At 44.1% G+C, this 16959-nt stretch overlaps 1 protein-coding gene and 1 long non-coding RNA gene across 5 annotated transcripts in view; both read right to left on the bottom strand.

The window, feature by feature from the left end:
• Window positions 1-3260, bottom strand: part of LOC142921540 (uncharacterized) — a 36491-nt gene extending 33231 nt beyond the window's left edge. The window contains exons 1-2 of one of the 2 annotated variants that reach the window (XM_076062945.1): window positions 2857-3260; window positions 542-582 (exon numbers count right to left, since the gene is read on the bottom strand). The gene's annotated coding sequence lies outside the window, so the exon portion shown is untranslated. The remainder of the gene's footprint in view (window positions 1-541; window positions 583-2856) is intronic. The other variant, XM_076062946.1, reaches the window with a different exon arrangement.
• A 6014-nt stretch (window positions 3261-9274) lies between these two features.
• Window positions 9275-16532, bottom strand: LOC142921539 (uncharacterized). Of its 3 annotated transcripts, none has more exons than XR_012939528.1 (6): window positions 16309-16532; window positions 15888-15934; window positions 13962-14101; window positions 13741-13818; window positions 13263-13355; window positions 9275-12234 (listed from the first exon to the last, which is right to left on the bottom strand). It is a non-coding gene; the product is annotated as an uncharacterized LOC142921539 (long non-coding RNA). The 3 variants fall into 3 exon arrangements; XR_012939527.1 differs by lacking the exon at window positions 9275-12234 and adding an exon at window positions 12244-12584; XR_012939529.1 differs by lacking the exons at window positions 9275-12234; window positions 15888-15934 and adding an exon at window positions 12244-12584.
• Between the last annotated feature and the right edge of the window lie 427 nt (window positions 16533-16959).

Below are 16959 nucleotides of genomic sequence, written 5' to 3'. Positions count from 1 at the left end.
TGAGTGTGTATGTGAGTGTGTATGTGTGTATGTATGTGAGTGTGTATGAGTGTGTATGTGAGTGAGTGTGTATGTGAGTGTGTATGTGAGTGTGTATATTAGTGTGTATATGAGTGTGTATGTGTGTATGTATGTGAGTGTGTATGTGTGTATGTATATGTGTGTATGTGAGTGTGTATATGAGTGTGTATGTGAGTGTGTATATGAGTGTGTATATGAGTGTGAATGTGAGTGTGTATGTGAGTGTGTATGTGAGTGTGTGTGTATATGAGTGTGAATGTGAGTGTGTATGTGAGTGTGTATGTGTGTGTGTATATGAGTGTGAATGTGAGTGTGTATATGAGTGTGTATATGAGTGTGTATGTGTGTGTGTATGTGAGTGTGTATGTGAGTGTGTATATGAGTGTATATGAGTGTGTATATGAGTGTGTATGAGTGTATGTGAGTGTGTATATGAGTGTGTGAGTGTGTGTGTGTTTGTACAAGGATGTTGCAACCTGCTGTGTATGGTGTACACTGAAGTTCTTCTATGTGTAAGCACCTTGGCAGGAGTTTCAAAGGGGGAGGAACAACAACAACAACCTGCTTGCACACACACGGACACACACACGGACACACACACAGACATACACACACAGACACACACACACGGACACACACACACGGACACACACACACGGACACACACACACAGACACAATACAACAATGAGTACACACGTGTCAGCCAGAGTGAGCGGACACTGCTCAGATGGATCAACGTTTTCCATCATTAGACCTCCTTTGCCAGTACCAAAATATAATAATAGTGTTTTTTCCCCTTTTTTCTGGCAACAAAACTGACACCTTTTTAACAAGGATTCATGTTACTGCATTAACCACAATACCTGCAGTCAAAATGCAAACAAAACACATACTATGATCATATATGATGCATTGTCCTTGAAACTGATTGGTCCACACCAAGAAAGCCATCCCTTGGTGTGGACCAATCAGTTTCAAGGACAATGCATCATATATTATCATAGTATGTTTTTTTTATTATCATAGTATGTGGTTAATGCAGTAACATGAATCCTTGTTAAAAGGTTTCAGTTTTGTTTTGCCGAATCGATTGTTAAAAAGCCACTCGCCATAACAATTACGTCATCCATTGTGATTCACAGCATCTCAATACTACATTGTTCAAGCGTTATGTAACATGCCCGTATTTGTATTCAGCAAAAGTTATTTAAACATGCGCTTGAGTGTCATAGATTTTACACGTATGTAGAAAATGCAAAGAAATGTGTCAGGCATATTATCACACGTCCTATTAAACCGCTCCCACCGTCTGTACACACACACGGTGGTGGTGGTACTTTATACTGTAAAACACAGCACTTATAATACACCTTTATAAATGACCGCAGTCGTAAATCGGCCACGTGTATTAACCACGTGGAGCTCATTAACACAGCCACGTTAGCCACGAAAAATCAGACACAGTCGTTCACTCGTAACTTAGAACTTGTAAAATCTATACACGTTACTTTTAAACTACGAATAAGAGTACTGTAATTACGGCAAAAATACATTAGAGGTGCTGTATATCAGAACAATAAATCAAACAATAACACAGCCACGTAAACCACAAACGCCAAAGGCCCCGTTCACCACCACAACTTGTGCTAAAATATTCTTGGTTCGTTCGGTAAAGTCACCACGTAGAAGGGAAACAATAAAACAATAAAAATATAAAACAATAAAATAATAAAAATATAAAACAATAAAATTATTATTCTTGGTTCTTTCGGTAAAGTCACATAGAAGGGAAACAATAAAATAATACAAATATAAAATAATACAATTCTCACGACATATCGACTGCAACACAAGCAATCATCATCAGGTGTGAAAACCACAACAAAATATTCTTGCTGTGGTTTTCACACCTGATGATGATTGCTTGTGTTGCAGTCGAAACGTCGTGAGAATTTTGTGTTATATTTTTATTATTTTATAGTTTCCCTTCTACGTGGTGACTTTACCAAAAAGAACCAAGAATAAGAATCCCTGCAGTCACGAAAGCATAAAAATCAAAATGTAACTTGTGCCAAGTTATCAGAGTTACTCATCAATCCGACTTGTTCAACGTATAGCTGCTACGGCTTCAAAGATTATCACAAACAACAATCATTAAACATAAATAAGGGAGCCCAGAACACCCCACCACCAACAACCACAACAACCACGCCATCATCAACGTATAGCTGCTACGGCTTCAAAGATTATCACCAACAACAATCATTAAACATAAATAAGGGAGCCCAGAACACCCCACCACCACCAACAACCACACCACCATCAACGTATAGCTGCTACGGCTTCAAAGATCGTCACAAACAACAATCATTAAACATAAATAAGGGAGCCCAGAACACCCCACCACCAACAACAACCACACCATCATCAACGTATAGCTGCTACGGCTTCAAAGATTGTCACAAACAACAATCATTAAACATAAATAAGGGAGCCCAGAACACCCCACCACCACCACCAACAACCACAACAACCACACCATCATCACGGACGACATAAACTTGTTTACTTCACACCACGCAACAACTTTACAAACTGTTGTTGTTGTTTACGAATGCGACCTCGCAGAACCGCAAGAGTTTGTGACGCTGTGCAAGCAAGCAGCAGCATCACCATCTATTTATAATTAATATCGTGAACAAAACAAGTACAAACTTCTCCGTCTCTCTCCACTTCCACACTTGCAACCAACCCCACTTCCTCCACGTGCTGCTGCTGCTGCTCACACAGACAGCGACAACAGCAGCAGCGTGCGACAAAAGGTAGCCATTACCACGTGCTGGTGATCACGTGCTGGTGGTGGTGGTGCTGGTCACGTGGTTGTTTGTAGTCGTGGATTTTGTCTTAACGGGGTCTCCAGACAAAACCTTGTAACTCCACAGGCTGCTGGCTGCTGCTGCTGCTGGCTGCTTGCCGTCTCTCACTCCTCCCTGGAAGCCGGGAGGCGGGCGGGCGGGGCGGGCGGGAGCGTGAACAGAACTCGACGGCAGTGTGGCCGGGACCTCGGTTACGGTCGGTCTCAGACGGGCCCCGTCACCGCTGCGTAGTCCCGTCGTCGTGTGCGCGAAGGGGCCCACGGAGCGGATGAGCGAGAGAAGGGGAGAGAGAGAGAAGGAGAGAGAGATTATGGGAGCTGTGAGAGAGAGAGCGAAGTGGAGTTGATGAGAGCGGCAGGAGGAGGGGGAGGGGAGGGACGAGGAGGGGGCGGTGCCGTAGTGGGCGGGGTCACACTACGGCACCGCCCCCTCCTCGTCCCTAGTGTGACCCCGCCCACTACGGCACCGCCCCCTCCTCGTCCCTAGTGTGACCCCGCCTACTACAGCACCGCCCCCTCCTCGTCCCTAGTGTGACCCCGCCCACTACGGCTGAGACTTGAAGCCAACTCGGTGTGTGGGGGTGGGTGGTTACTAAAACAAACATTCAGATTTATTAGTGCAGCAAAGCGCTTCATAAACTCAAGCCGTGTTTAATTTTACCAGGGTAAGGCTCACTGGGCTCTGTTAGATCTGCTTTAATTTATTTGTCTTTCCAGAAGAGATCTGCATATCGTCGCAAATGATGGGTCAACCAAATTGGCTTATCGTGGGTAAATTTGTAAGACGCTAATGCAGGGTGGTTTAAAAAAATGTGGACCCAATTTCAAAGCGGTATATTTCACGATGGCAACAACACGTTACAATTACACAACAAGTTACAAACGTAACAGTAGGGGTCTTCCCCCTTTTTTCTGACAACAAAACTGAAACCTTTTTAACAAGGATTCATGTCTACTGCATTAACCACAATACCTGCGGTCAAAATGCAAACAAAAAACATACTATGATCATATATGATGCATTGTCATTGGTGTGGACCAATCAGTTTCAAGGACAATGCCACATATATTATCATAGTATGTTTTTGTTTGCATTTTGACTGTAGGTATTGTGGTTATGCAGTAGACATGAATCCTTGTTAAAAAGGTTTCAGTTTTGTTGCCAGAAAAAAGGGGGAAAACCCCTATTGTTACATTTTGGTACTGGCAAAGGAGGTCTAATGAAGTTACAAACGCTTTAATGAGTTATCAAGATTTACTAACCATTTTATAAATTCTCTATGTGCCCTCCACCAACATCGAGACAATAGTTGAATTCGTCCCAAACGCCTCTCAAAGCGAAGTCTTCTCTTCCACTGAAGTCACCGCTTGCCGTGATTCTGTTTTTGAGGTCATCCAGATGAGTCGCTGATGGTAGCACCAAAATCACTCTACGGGTCTTTGACGTATCACCACAAGGACAAGTCGCAGGGTGTGGCCGGTGAATGACTGAGGCTAGGGGATGTTTGTGCGCTGGCAGAAGCATCTAGCGGTTATCATTTTAAACTCTATGCCCCGCCGTTTCAAGTGGTATTGCCCGATGACGTTGGATGTAATTACCAGCGTAACGTCACAGTACTAATCAAACTGTAAATGTTGTGGATTCACTCTTCAACCACCACCGGTGTGGGGCTAAAGTAGTGAACTAATTGTCTTTTTTCAACGTGACGCTTTTTTTTGCTGATTGGCCGTGTCGGGTGGTGGAGGGTTACGACACAGTTATAAATAACACCATCTAACCCAGAAAACCTTTATTGTGGATTATTATGAAGAGTTCGTGGTTTGCAGAGATGTAGCGATTTCAAATCGGGTCAATGTATTTGAAACACCCTGCTCTAAAATCCTGACCCGAACCTTAATAACAATACGATTATATTAAAACATTATAGCAATGCATTGATAAAAATTACATATTTACAGTGGTGGTAAATATTCAACATGCAAAAATAATGTGCGGTGCTTCTAAAAGTATTACATTTGCATCTTCCGGCATAATTATGAAGACAACCTAGACTGGATCAGCCCATCATCTGTCGGGGGTAGATACAATAGGTAACACACTGTGGAGGAGAAGTCAACAGTGGTTGCCTTTATGTGTTTACTTGCCCCCGCCATAGTAACGTCGAATTTCCACCACGTGGCTCAGAGCTCTTAAACGGGAGATGAGCACCGCCTAAATGCTCACTTTGTAAAAAAAATATTTTTGAGATCAGAACGCATCAGTACAAATACAATATTACAGTAGAGTTCACATTGCAGCAGTACACAGACAAGTCACAATCATTCATTGTTATTATTTTATCCAGGCGAGATTGCAGGATTCAATCCATGCAACCTATCTTGGCCACGGATCAGTAACAAAGGGATGGGGAACCTTACGACTTCGGCTGATTGTTGATCCTTCAACAACAGCCTTGTGCCATTGTAATGTTTTTTATTTAACGTAAAGGCATTTATGTTTTTTAACTTTATATTTTGAAAAGTAATGTCCGTTTGTGTTGACCCTGCAACCACAGCCTTCCGATTAATTATTAGACGGTTGGCTATTTTATCATTCGTTATTTTACAATAATTAACTTTACTTCTGAACAATCACTTCACTGTCTCCTGTAAATCGTTCATTGAATGTTTTTGATCTTTTTATTCTGAATCTGCTCGTGTAAAATCGATGTTTTCATTTTATTAAAAAATTTGAGCGATGCATCAATGCGTTTGTTTTTGTCAATTTCCCCGTGTCTAATCGGCACCAGTGATTCTGTCAAATTCTCTTCAGAACGATGGACCCACAAATCAACTTTGGTTACAGCCTGCTTTGTCGAGTCTTAGAAGATGTGCAGTTTGTGGATTAACGCTCCACGATTAATTGGTGATGTACAGTGGGATGATGTATGAAGAAATATTTCATACTGTGGGAATTGCAGGTTAAACTTCACAGACTGTACCCAGTCTTTGGGGGGTAGGGGAGGGAAAATGTCCTTCCTTGTTATAGTAATAGGTTTTACCCTTTTAATTGGCACAAAAACTGACACCTTTATTCAAGGCATCATGTTTGCAATAACCACAACACAAGCAGTCAAAATGCAAACAAAAGCGACAACTCTGATAATAATATGCACTGTCCTTGAATTTGATTGGGTAAAACCTATTACTATATCTTGTTACTGGCAAAGGAGGTCTCATAATGTAAATCTTTCCATGTTGTTAAACTCCAACCCTCGCTGTGACCCTGTTGAAGCAACGCTGGATGGCGCCCTATTCCCATTGTAGATCCTGAACTCGCGCTGTGCAGAGTGGTCCTGATGTCTTGTGACTCCCAAAATTAATTGACCCCTAACATATTTGTCATTTGCATGTTAAATGTTGGGTTTTAAATAAAGCCTCCCATTACAATATTAAGCTTTAGAGAATTCAATTAAGAACGCGAGACATTTGGACCACCCTGTATCTGTAGCCTGGAATTCCACGTTGCTGATGGTGGCCAGTTTACATTGGTTGGCTTCTCACAAAGTGATGCTCAATATACACAATAAATATGAAAATAATGGAAGATAAAAACATCTCGCATTCTGAAGGATTCAGCTCAAAGTTCAGCTTTAAATGTGACCTGTTTTGTTGCCAGAAAAAAATGGGAAAACCTATTCTCATATAAATCAGCTAATGAACTGTCATTCCACTGAATTTGTATCTGAGATATAGACAGGGTTTTCATAATAAATTGATGGTGGATAAAACCAGCAAGTGGCAAATTCCGCAACAGGTTACTTTATAAATTTCTATAAATCTCGGAATGAAATGTGCGTGTGTGTTGCGGTTTTTCTGTTTAATTTTTGTTAAAAAAAAGTTACTTATTAACTTTGTACCCAGTGGTGTTGACAAGAATCAATGATCAAAGTTAATGACACACCCACAAATGAAAAGACGGCTGATAAGTTAAAGAGCCAAGCTCCATACTCTTTGGTTCTATTGGGTAAAGTCACGTAGGTAAAAAAATAAAATAACAAGCCAAGCTCCATTGGAAGTCGACAGTGACCAGTCATTTTATTGTCGAGATACGTTACACAAGTGCGCTACTTGGCGGGCTGCAGGCCAACAGTGGCCGTTGAAGATGAGATCAGATTGCTTCATTGATGTTTTGTTTCATCATTAGACCTCCTTTGCCAGTACCAAAATATAATAACAGGGGTTTTCCTCCTTTTTTTCTGGCAACAAAACTGAAACGTTTTTAACAAGGATTCATGTTACTGCATTAACCACACACAATACCTGCAGTCAAAATGCAAACAAAAAAACATACTCTGATAATATATATGTGGCATTGAAGCCTCGACCCAATTGGTGCTCGACCAGATGACGCCAAAAGGCTCAAAAGAAAGCCGTCCCTTGGTGTGGACCAATCAGTTTCAAGGACAATGCATCATCATATATTATCATAGTATGTTTTATTTTTGCATTGAGACTGCAGGTATTGTGGTTAATGCAGTAACATGAATCCTTGCAAAAAGGTTTCAGTTTTGTTGCCAGAAAAAAGGGGGAAAACCCCAATTATTATTATAGTTGTTTTGTTATTACTGGATTGGAGTCTCTCTCGGAGCCATGCCAGCATCACCACAGTTTAAACACTCGCACACAGATCATACATTCGAGATTTTGCCTCTACGGTGCAGTGTTCTTTAGATGGAAGCTTTCAATTTACGTGTGTACAGAATGTGAAAATTCCAGTAGCTAAATATATATTTGTGTGTGTGTGTAAAGAAGGATGACCATTGTGTGGGTGGAAGGCACCTAGCCCTGAAAGACACTGGTAACTGTCAGTCGATAAGGTATGTTACAATATACAGGAGTACTATCTGTATACTTGATGTATACTGCACGTACAAAACCCCTTTTGGCAATGTGCTGTTTGGATGAGGGCCCTCTCCACGCTGTCTGGGTCATGGACACGATTTTGCAGGATGGTAAAGGCAGGGAGTCATAGACGTGGCAGTTTTAGAAGTGCAGCACAATTTATTTTACTTCGCTGTCATCTGCTGCCCACAAAACTCGTCTTTAATAAGTGTCGTTTGTTTTTCATTAACATAAAATAGTCACGTTCCACAAGGTGCTCCAGATGTCTTGTGACCCCCCCCCCACACACTTAATTATCTTCATACGGTATATATTTTATGTAAGGTTTATTTAGAAACAGAAATTAATACGCAAATGAAACACATTTTCCGGGGTCAGTTAATTGGGGGTTATAAGACATCTGGACCGTCCTGTATAGTACACAACAGAGAGTCTGCTGTATTGTCACGTGGCTAAACTCTTAGTACTGGTCCTGATTTAAGATGGTATATACAGCATGGGGCAGTAAAGACACATTTGAGAAAAGCATACTGTATACAGTAGTGTATTGTTAAAGTTAATTAAAATAACATACAGTATATCTCCATATATATAAAAGGCAAAGTTGTGATTGTGTCAGTTTAACACGTAGCAAGCTTTCGCGACCAATATTATTCATAATAAAGGTTTTTTTTAGTTAGATCGCGTTATTTATGAATGTGTCGTAACCCTCCACCACCCGACACGGCCAATCAGCAAATAAATTAGTGAACTAATTGTCTTTTGTCAACGTGACACTTATTTTTTGCTGATTGGCCGTGTCGGGTGGTGGAGGGTTACGACACAGTTATAAATAACGCGATCTAACCCAGAAAACCTTTATTGTGGATTATTATGAAGAGTTCGTGGTTTGCAGAGATGTAGCGATTTCAAATCTGGTCGACCTATTTGAAACACACTGCTCTAAAATCCTGACCCGAACCTTAATAACAATACGATTGATTAAAACATTATAGCAATGCATTGATTAAAATTACATATTTACAGTGGCGGTAAATATTCAACATGCAAAAATAATGTGCGGTGCTTCGAAAAGTATTGTATTTGCATCTTCTGGCATAATTATGAAGACAACCTAGACTGGATCAGCCCATCATCTGTCGGGGGTAGATACAATGAGTAACACACTGTGGAGAAGTCAACAGTGGGGTTACTTGCCCCCGCCATAGTAACGTCGAATTTCCACCACGTGGCTCAGAGCTCTTAAACTGGAGATGAGCACCGTCTAAATGCTCACTTTGGAAAATTTTTATTTTCGAGATCAGAACGCATCAGTACAAATACAATATTACAGTAGAGCTCACATTACAGCAGTACACAGACAAGTTACAATCATTCATTATTATTATTTTATCCAGGCGAGATTACAGGATTTAATCCATGCAACCTATCTTGGCCACGGATCAGTAACTAAGGGATGGGGAACCTTACGATTTCGGCTGATTGTTGATCCTTCTACAACAGCCTTGTGCCATTGTGATGTTTTTTTTTAATGTAAAGGCATTTATAATGTTTTTTAACTATATATTTTTAAAAGTAATGTCCGTTTGTATTGACCCTGCAACCACATCCTTCCGATTAATTATTAGACGGTTGGCTATTTTATCATTCGTTATTTACGATAATTAACTTTACTTCTGAACAATCACTTTGCTGTCTCCTGTAAATCGTTCATTGAATGTTTTTGATCTTTTAATTCTGAATCTGTTCGTGTAAAATCGATGTTTTCATTTCATTAAAAAATTTGAGCGATGCATCAATGCGTTTGTTCTTGTCAATGTCCCCGTGTCTAATCGGCACCAGTGATTCTGTCAAATTCGCTTCAGTACGATGGACCCACAAATCAATTTTGGTTACAGCCTGCTTTGTCGAGTCTTAGAAGATGTGCAGTTTGTGGATTAACGCTCCACGATTAATTGACGATGTACAGTGGAATGATGTATGAAGAAATATTTCATACTGTAGGAATTGCAGGTTTAACTTCACAGACTGTACCCAGTCTTTGGGGGGTAGGGGAGGGCAAATGTCTTTCCTTGTTATAGTAATAGGTTTTACCCTTTTAACTGGCACAAAAACTGACACCTTTATTCAAGGCATCATGTTTGCAATAACCACAACATAAGCAGTCAAAATGCAAACAAAAGTGACAACTCTCATAAAAATATGCACTGTCCTTGAATTTGATTGGGTAAAACCTATTACTATATCTTGTTACTGACAAAGGAGGTCTCATAATGTAAATCTTTCCTTCTTGTTAAACTCCAACCCTCGCTGCGACCCTATTAAAGCAACGCTGGGTGGCACCCTATTCCCATTGTAGATCCTGAACTCGTGCTGTGCAGAGTGGTCCTGATGTCTTGTGACTCCCAAAATTAATTGACCCCGAACATATTTGCATATTAAATGTTGCGTTTTAAATAAAGCCTCCTATTACAATATTAAGCTTTAGAGGAGACATGAGACATTTGGACCACCCTGTATCTGTAGCCTGGAATTCCACGTTGCTGATGGTGGCCAGTTTACATTTTTTGGCTTCTCACAAAGTGATGCTCAATATACACAATAAGTATGAAAATAATGGAAGATAAAAACATCTCACATTCTGAAGGATTTCAGCTCAAAGTTCAGCTTTAAATGTGACCTGTTTTGTTGCCAGAAAAAAAATGGGAAAACCTATTTTCATATCAATCAGCCAATGAACTGTCATTACACTGAATTTGTATCTGAGATATAGACAGGGTTCTCATAATAAATTGATGGTGGATAAAACCAGCAAGTGGCAAATTCTGCAACAGGTTACTTTATACATTTCTATAGATCTCGGAATGAAATGTGCGTGTGTGTTGCGGTTTTTTCTGTTTAATTTTTGTTTAAAAAAATTGTTACTTATTAACTTTGTACCCAGTGGTGTTGACAAGAATCAATTATCAAAGTTAATGACACACCCACAAATGAAAAGACGGCTGATAAGTTAAAGAGCCAAGCTCCATTGGAAGTGGACAGTGACCAGTCATTTTATTGTCGAGATACGTTACACAAGTGCGTTACTTGGCGGGCTGCAGGCCAACAGTAGCCGTTCAAGATGAGATCAGATTGCTTCATTGATGTTTTGTTCATCATTAGACCTCCTTTGCCAGTACCAAAATATAATAATAGGGTTTTTCCTCTTTTTTTCTGGCAACAAAACTGGAGCCTTTTTAGCAAGGATTCATGTCTGCATTAACCACAATACCTGCAGTCAAAATGCAAACGAAAAAACATACTATGATAATAAATATGTGGCATTGAAGCCTCGACCCAATTGGTGCTCGACCAGATGACGCCAAAAGGCTCAAAAGAAAGCCGTCCCTTGGTGTGGACCAATCAGTTTCAAGGACAATGCATCATCATATATTATCATAGTATGTTTTATTTTTGCATTTTGACTGCAGGTATTGTGGTTAATGCAGTAGACATAAATCCTTGTTCTATGGGAGCCTTTAACATTGAAGTCTATGGGAGCCTTTAGCATTGAAGTCTATGGGAGCCTTTAACATTGAAGTCTATGGGAGCCTTTAATATTGAGGTCTATGGGAGCCTTTAACATTGAAGTCTATGGGAGCCTTTAACAGTGAAGTCTATGGGAGCCTTTAACATTGAAGTCTATGGGTGCCTTTAACATTGAAGTCTGTGGGAGCCTTTAACATTGAAGTCTGTGGGAGCCTTTAACATTGAAGTCTATGGGAGCCTTTAACATTGAAGTCTATGGAAGCCTGTAACATTGACGTCTATGGGAACTTTTAACATTGAAGTCTATGGGAGCCTTTAATATTGAAGTCTATTTGAGCCTGTAACATTGAAGTCTGTGGGAGCCTTTAACATTGAAGTCTATGGGAGCCTTTAACATTGAAGTCTATGGGAGCCTTTAACATTGAAGTCTATGGGAGTGTTCTATGTTGAACTTCTTTCGCTCCGTACGTGGCCAGCCATGCAAACCCACTGGCGGCATTCACAAAACAGACCCAGCACCCGTACCTCTGATTAGCACGGTTGGCCACGTAGGGTGCGAAAGAAGTTCAGGGCACGTACAGCCCTCGCGACAGGGAGCTTCGAGGCGCGTCGTCAGGGCCGTCGTTTGCGACATGGCCGGATAGCTTCTGAAAAACAGCTGCACGGCTCGGTGGGCATCAGGCGGTGAAATAAACAAAAAGAGTCTCCAGCGAGCGGAGAGCGAGAGGAGAGGCGGAGAGGGACGGACGCTCAGGCGCGGCGTTCGGTCTCACCACAGGATGGTGGCGGGCGGCCACACCAACACCGAGCACTCCATGTACACCGCCTCTCCCTCTCTCGCTCTGTACATCCTGTCTGGCTCCGACAGCATCTGCGGGGCGCTGGCTGTGTGAGGCTGTCGTCGGGGGGCTGCCGCGTCCCCCCCTACGAGTCGTGGAGGGGGGGGGGGTCATAGAAGGCGATTCGCACAAAGTGGGTTTTTTAAAAATATAAAAAAATCGATTTTCAGAACCCTCTCTCTCTCCCTCTCGCCTGCAAGGTTCTGCGGCTCGGAGTGGTTGTTTCTCGCGTTGGCCTCTCGTCACCGTGGCGGTCGCGTGGATTTCTCCCTCCGGGTCCTTCCGGGCGTCTCTCCCCCCGCGCCGCACTCAGAATCGACGTCGCGCGTTTCAAAGCGTTTGGGCCGCAAAACAAAAAAATGTCCGCGCCCGCTGACGACGGCGACGGCCCGGTCGCCGGTGAAAAAGCGCCACGTAGCTCGGTGGGGCCCTTACCTGCCGGTCAAACACAAAAACAAAGTTTTTCGCAGTTTTAGTTTTCCTAACGAGGGGACGCCGGCCCGGCCCCCGGGGGTCGACGTGGGGGGGGTCACGCTGGGGTCGCGGGTCGTGAGCGACAACTCCGTTGTTGTCCGCCCGGCGGTGGGAGTGAGCTCACCGCGGTGCTTCCCGTCTAGGCGGGTGGCACGTGGTGGGGTGAAGTGTGGGACACTTCAAGAGGTTTGGCTGGCGTGGCGGAGGAGTGGGGTCCAACGTGCCCTGCCTAGAGGGGAGCTCCCTACAGCGCTCTGTGCAGTGAAGGACCTCCTCCTTATCCTCCTCCCCCTCCTCCTCCTCGTTCTCCTCATCCTCCTCCTCATCCTCCCCCTCATCCTCCTCCCCCTCCTCCTCCTCCTCCCCCTCCTCCCCCTCCTCCTCATCCTCCTCCCCCTCCTCCCCCTCCTCCTCATCCTCCTCCTCCTCATCCTCCTCCCCCTCCTCCTCCTCATCCTCCTCCCCCTCCTCCTCCTCCCCTTCCTCCTCCCCCTCCTCATCCTCCTCCCTCCTCCTCCTATTCCTCCTTCCGCCAACAGGGGCACGAGCAAGTACTTGCAGTGCTGCACCTTAACAAACTGCGTACTCAACTGGGCCCTGTACATGTGTATGTGTGTGTGTGATGTCGCAACCGTGCACCTTTCCGTCGTGTGTCCGGAGGTTGCTGCTTTGCTGCATACACCTGATGTGAGCTTCTTTGGTACCGTACGTGGCCAGAGATGATAACCGCAGCTGTGGGCGAAAATACAGCAGAGTGTTAGTAGGGTCTCTGTGTGAGTAGTGTGTGGGTCTCTGTGTGAGTAGTGTGTGGGTCTCTGTGTGAGTAGTGTGTGTGTCTCTCTGTGAGTAGTGTGTGGGTCTCTGTGTGAGTAGTGTGTGGGTCTCTGTGTGAGTAGTGTGTGTGTCTCTCTGTGAGTAGTGTGTGGGTCTCTGTGTGAGTAGTCTGTGGGTCTCTGTGTGAGTAGTGTGTGGGTCTCTGTGTGAGTAGTCTGTGGGTCTCTGTGTGTGAGTAGTGTGTGGGTCTCTGAGTGAGTAGTGTGTGGGTCTCTGTGTGAGAAGTCTGTGGGTCTCTGTGTGTGAGTAGTGTGTGTAGTGTGTGTGTCACACAGATACCTACAAGTGTTTCGAGTACTCGGCCCCGCTTGAACGTCGAAGTGCTTCGTTGAAGCCATCATTTGCAAGAGCCGGAGCGCTTCTGAAAAAAAAAAGCGCCACGAAGCTCAGTGGGCATTGCCTGGTGAAGTCAAAAGAGTCGAGTTTAGTCGATGGCCTTTAGTGGGAGTAGCGTTGAGAGGGGGCATCGTCTCAAGTGTGGTAGCGGCGCTGTTTGCTACTCACGGTCAAGGGGCAGGGCGAAGGGGTTGTGACGACGGTCGCCCAGCACAACGACCAGCAAGGCCACTAAACGGGTGGTGGTGGAGAAAGTCTCCATTGGGGGGAGGTGGCAGATGGTCGGCCTGGCGGCTTCCTTCACTTGGCTAGGAGGGGTGAAGGGGAGGGAGTAGGAGGAGCAGTGGGAATGATATTTATTTAGACTGCAAGAGGAGGAATCCAAAGCGCTACGAAGCTCTTTTTGTCACAGATGTCCAGCTGTGGCACTGGGTCAGAACATGACAACAAACACAAAACAAAAACACGGCGTGAGTGCAGAGTTACAGGAAGAGTAAAACAAATCACTTTAAAAATATATATACTAATAAAACTAACCAATGTTTAATGTTGCCACGGGAAGCACACCACCATGCTACATAGCTCTTTTTTAAGAAGAGACCTTGGCCCATAAATGGTGGGCTGATATCAAGTGGACATTCAGGGCAAAATACTCTAAACGCGTGGCGTTTCGGAATGCGGAGGGGGAAAAACCGGAGGACTCTGGGAGAAAAATCCACGCGGCCGCGGGGAGCGAGAAACGTCAACCCCAAAGAAAGAGCAGGGAGTGTCAGGGTCGGTATCAAACCCCACGACCTCCTGTACACCAGGTGACAACCATGCCGGGTTAAAGACCTCCTCCTTCACAAGGGACAATTGGATGCATGCCTAAGGCTCCCTCACTGATGGACACGTTCCTCCTGTGTTGAGCAAAATGTTTAGGTTCTCATCGTTTCGCAGAGGCTGCATTTTTTGCCACCGCAGAAAACGAACGTTGGGGGAAACGCCTCCTCGCATCGGACTCTTTCTTTTTTTTTTGCTAAAGTCACGTAGGTAAAAAAAATATCTATAAAATAAATAAATGAAAAAAACAACTCAATTAAAATCACGTTTCGGAGGCAGCAGCACAAGCTTCCGTCTTGAGGTGGAAACCGTCACGGCAAAATTGCTGCATCAGGTGAAGAGAACTCTAAGACACCCGAGATTGTATACAGGTTAAGGGGGGGGGGGGAGAGACAAGAAGGGCCGTGGGGGGGGGCTAAGTTAAGCCACCTTCTGTTATGCTGCAGGGGGTTGGGGACGGAGAGATGGCCGTGTGCAGGTTGAAGAGCGTTACACACGTGAACCAGAGGCAGAAGGCAGTAGTTAAGCTGACAAACTGGTTGCCTTGCGGAGCATACTGCTGTAAACTATAAGGCTGCTAAAGTTTAACTTGGGTTTAACTTTATTTTTTTTACCAGCGCGACTTTACCGAAAAAAAGCTAAAGACTATGAATCCTTGCACATCACGAAAGCTTCAAATCTAGCGCCTCACATCGTGTTAGTTTGGCACCGATGTTCGTGCTGATGTTTTAAACTAGATCAATAAAACAACATTGATTACAGCCCCAGCTCAGGTTATTTTCCCATCAATGAAACAGCCCCTGGAGTGAGAGCACCTTCCAGGATATAAACCAACACTGCCGCACGTCTGTCCAAGAGCTGTGTAAAAAAACAATTGAGTTGAAAAAAATGTCAAGCCGACAGGGAAAGGGGCTCCTGGCAAGTGTGACCACCAGCCAGGTCGATGTATTGGTAATGAGAATGTGCAATTGTTTTTGTCCTTGGAAACACGAACTATGAATAAAACGAGATATTCTTAGCTCTTTCGGTAAAGTCACGTTGAAGGGAAACAATAAAATAAAAATATATATATAACAATAAAATTTCTCACGACGTTTCGACCATAACACAAACGGTTGTCATCAGGTCGAAACGTCGTGAGAATTTTAATTATTTTATATATATTTTATTATTTTATTGTTTCCCTTCAACGTGACTTTACCGAAAGAGCTAAGAATATGAATTACTGCAGTCACGAAAGCTTCAAATCAAAATTTAAAACGAGATACTCACAGAGTTTACGCTTCTGAATGTGCCCTTGTTCAAGCGGTTCACTCGGCCTAAGAGGCAGACGCACGGTAAATTATTGGGCGGCACTTTGTAAGCTGCTAAGGTAGACAAAGTGAGCTTGAACACGACGCGCTCGAGTGAAGTCTTTGAGCGACGCATCACCACGTTGACACGCGTGCATCGCAAACAATTAAAGTTTAAAACACGCAGCAAAGATTCGTTACAAAAAGCCGAGCGGCAGCCTTCACGCATCCTTTGGAAGCTTGCTAACCCACAACATAACCTAGAGACCATCTTCCAGGTCTCCATGGAGACCATCGCATGACAGCGGCATCTGTAGCCGGCCAAAGTGCCGCCTCGGCCGGCTGGGCAATCTAGCCGAGACCGGTGACACTCCCGGAATAGGCCTCAACGCGGCACTCACCAGCGCAACGCTGCGTAGGTGCTGGGGAGGGGGTCTTGAGCTATATCCTCCTTCGTGGTGAGGTTACAAACAAAACAATGTCCTCGTGTGGTCGTGGTGGAGGAGGAGATTCGACGTTCCGTGCCTCGAATCACGGGCAGGCGACTCGGCGGGGCTGTTATCACGTGAGGCCTTAGCAGGGCGCTTTTATAAATCGTAGTGTGGATAGGCGAACACGCAGTGCGAGCGAGGCTCAGATTCTGTAGAATTGATAAACACTGCCCATAGACTCAGCACTGCCCATAGACTCAACACTGCCCATAGACTCAGCACTGCCCATAGACTCAGCACTGCCCATAGACTCAACACTGCCCATAGACTCAACACTGCCCATATACTCAACACTGCACCATAGACTCAACACTGCCCATAGACTCAACACTGCCCATAGACTCAGCACTGCCCATAGACTCAACACTCCCCATAGACTCAACACTGCACCATAGACTCAACACTGCACCATAGACTCAGCACTGCCCGTAGAGTCAACACTGCCCGTAGACTCAACACTGCCCGTAGACTCAACACTGCCCATATACTCAACACTGCCCATAGACTCAACACTGCCCCATAGACTCACCACTGTGATCTCTACATTGGGTCAAACTTAAC

Source organism: Petromyzon marinus, unplaced genomic scaffold (genome assembly GCF_048934315.1).
Source record: "Petromyzon marinus isolate PM22_M1 ecotype Great Lakes invasive population unplaced genomic scaffold, UKy_Petmar_22M1.pri1.0 PM_G_Scaffold_81, whole genome shotgun sequence".
NCBI classification, from domain to species: Eukaryota; Metazoa; Chordata; class Hyperoartia; order Petromyzontiformes; family Petromyzontidae; genus Petromyzon; species Petromyzon marinus.
Note: the sequence above shows the minus strand (reverse complement) of the source record. Positions and strands in the feature narration are given on the sequence as shown.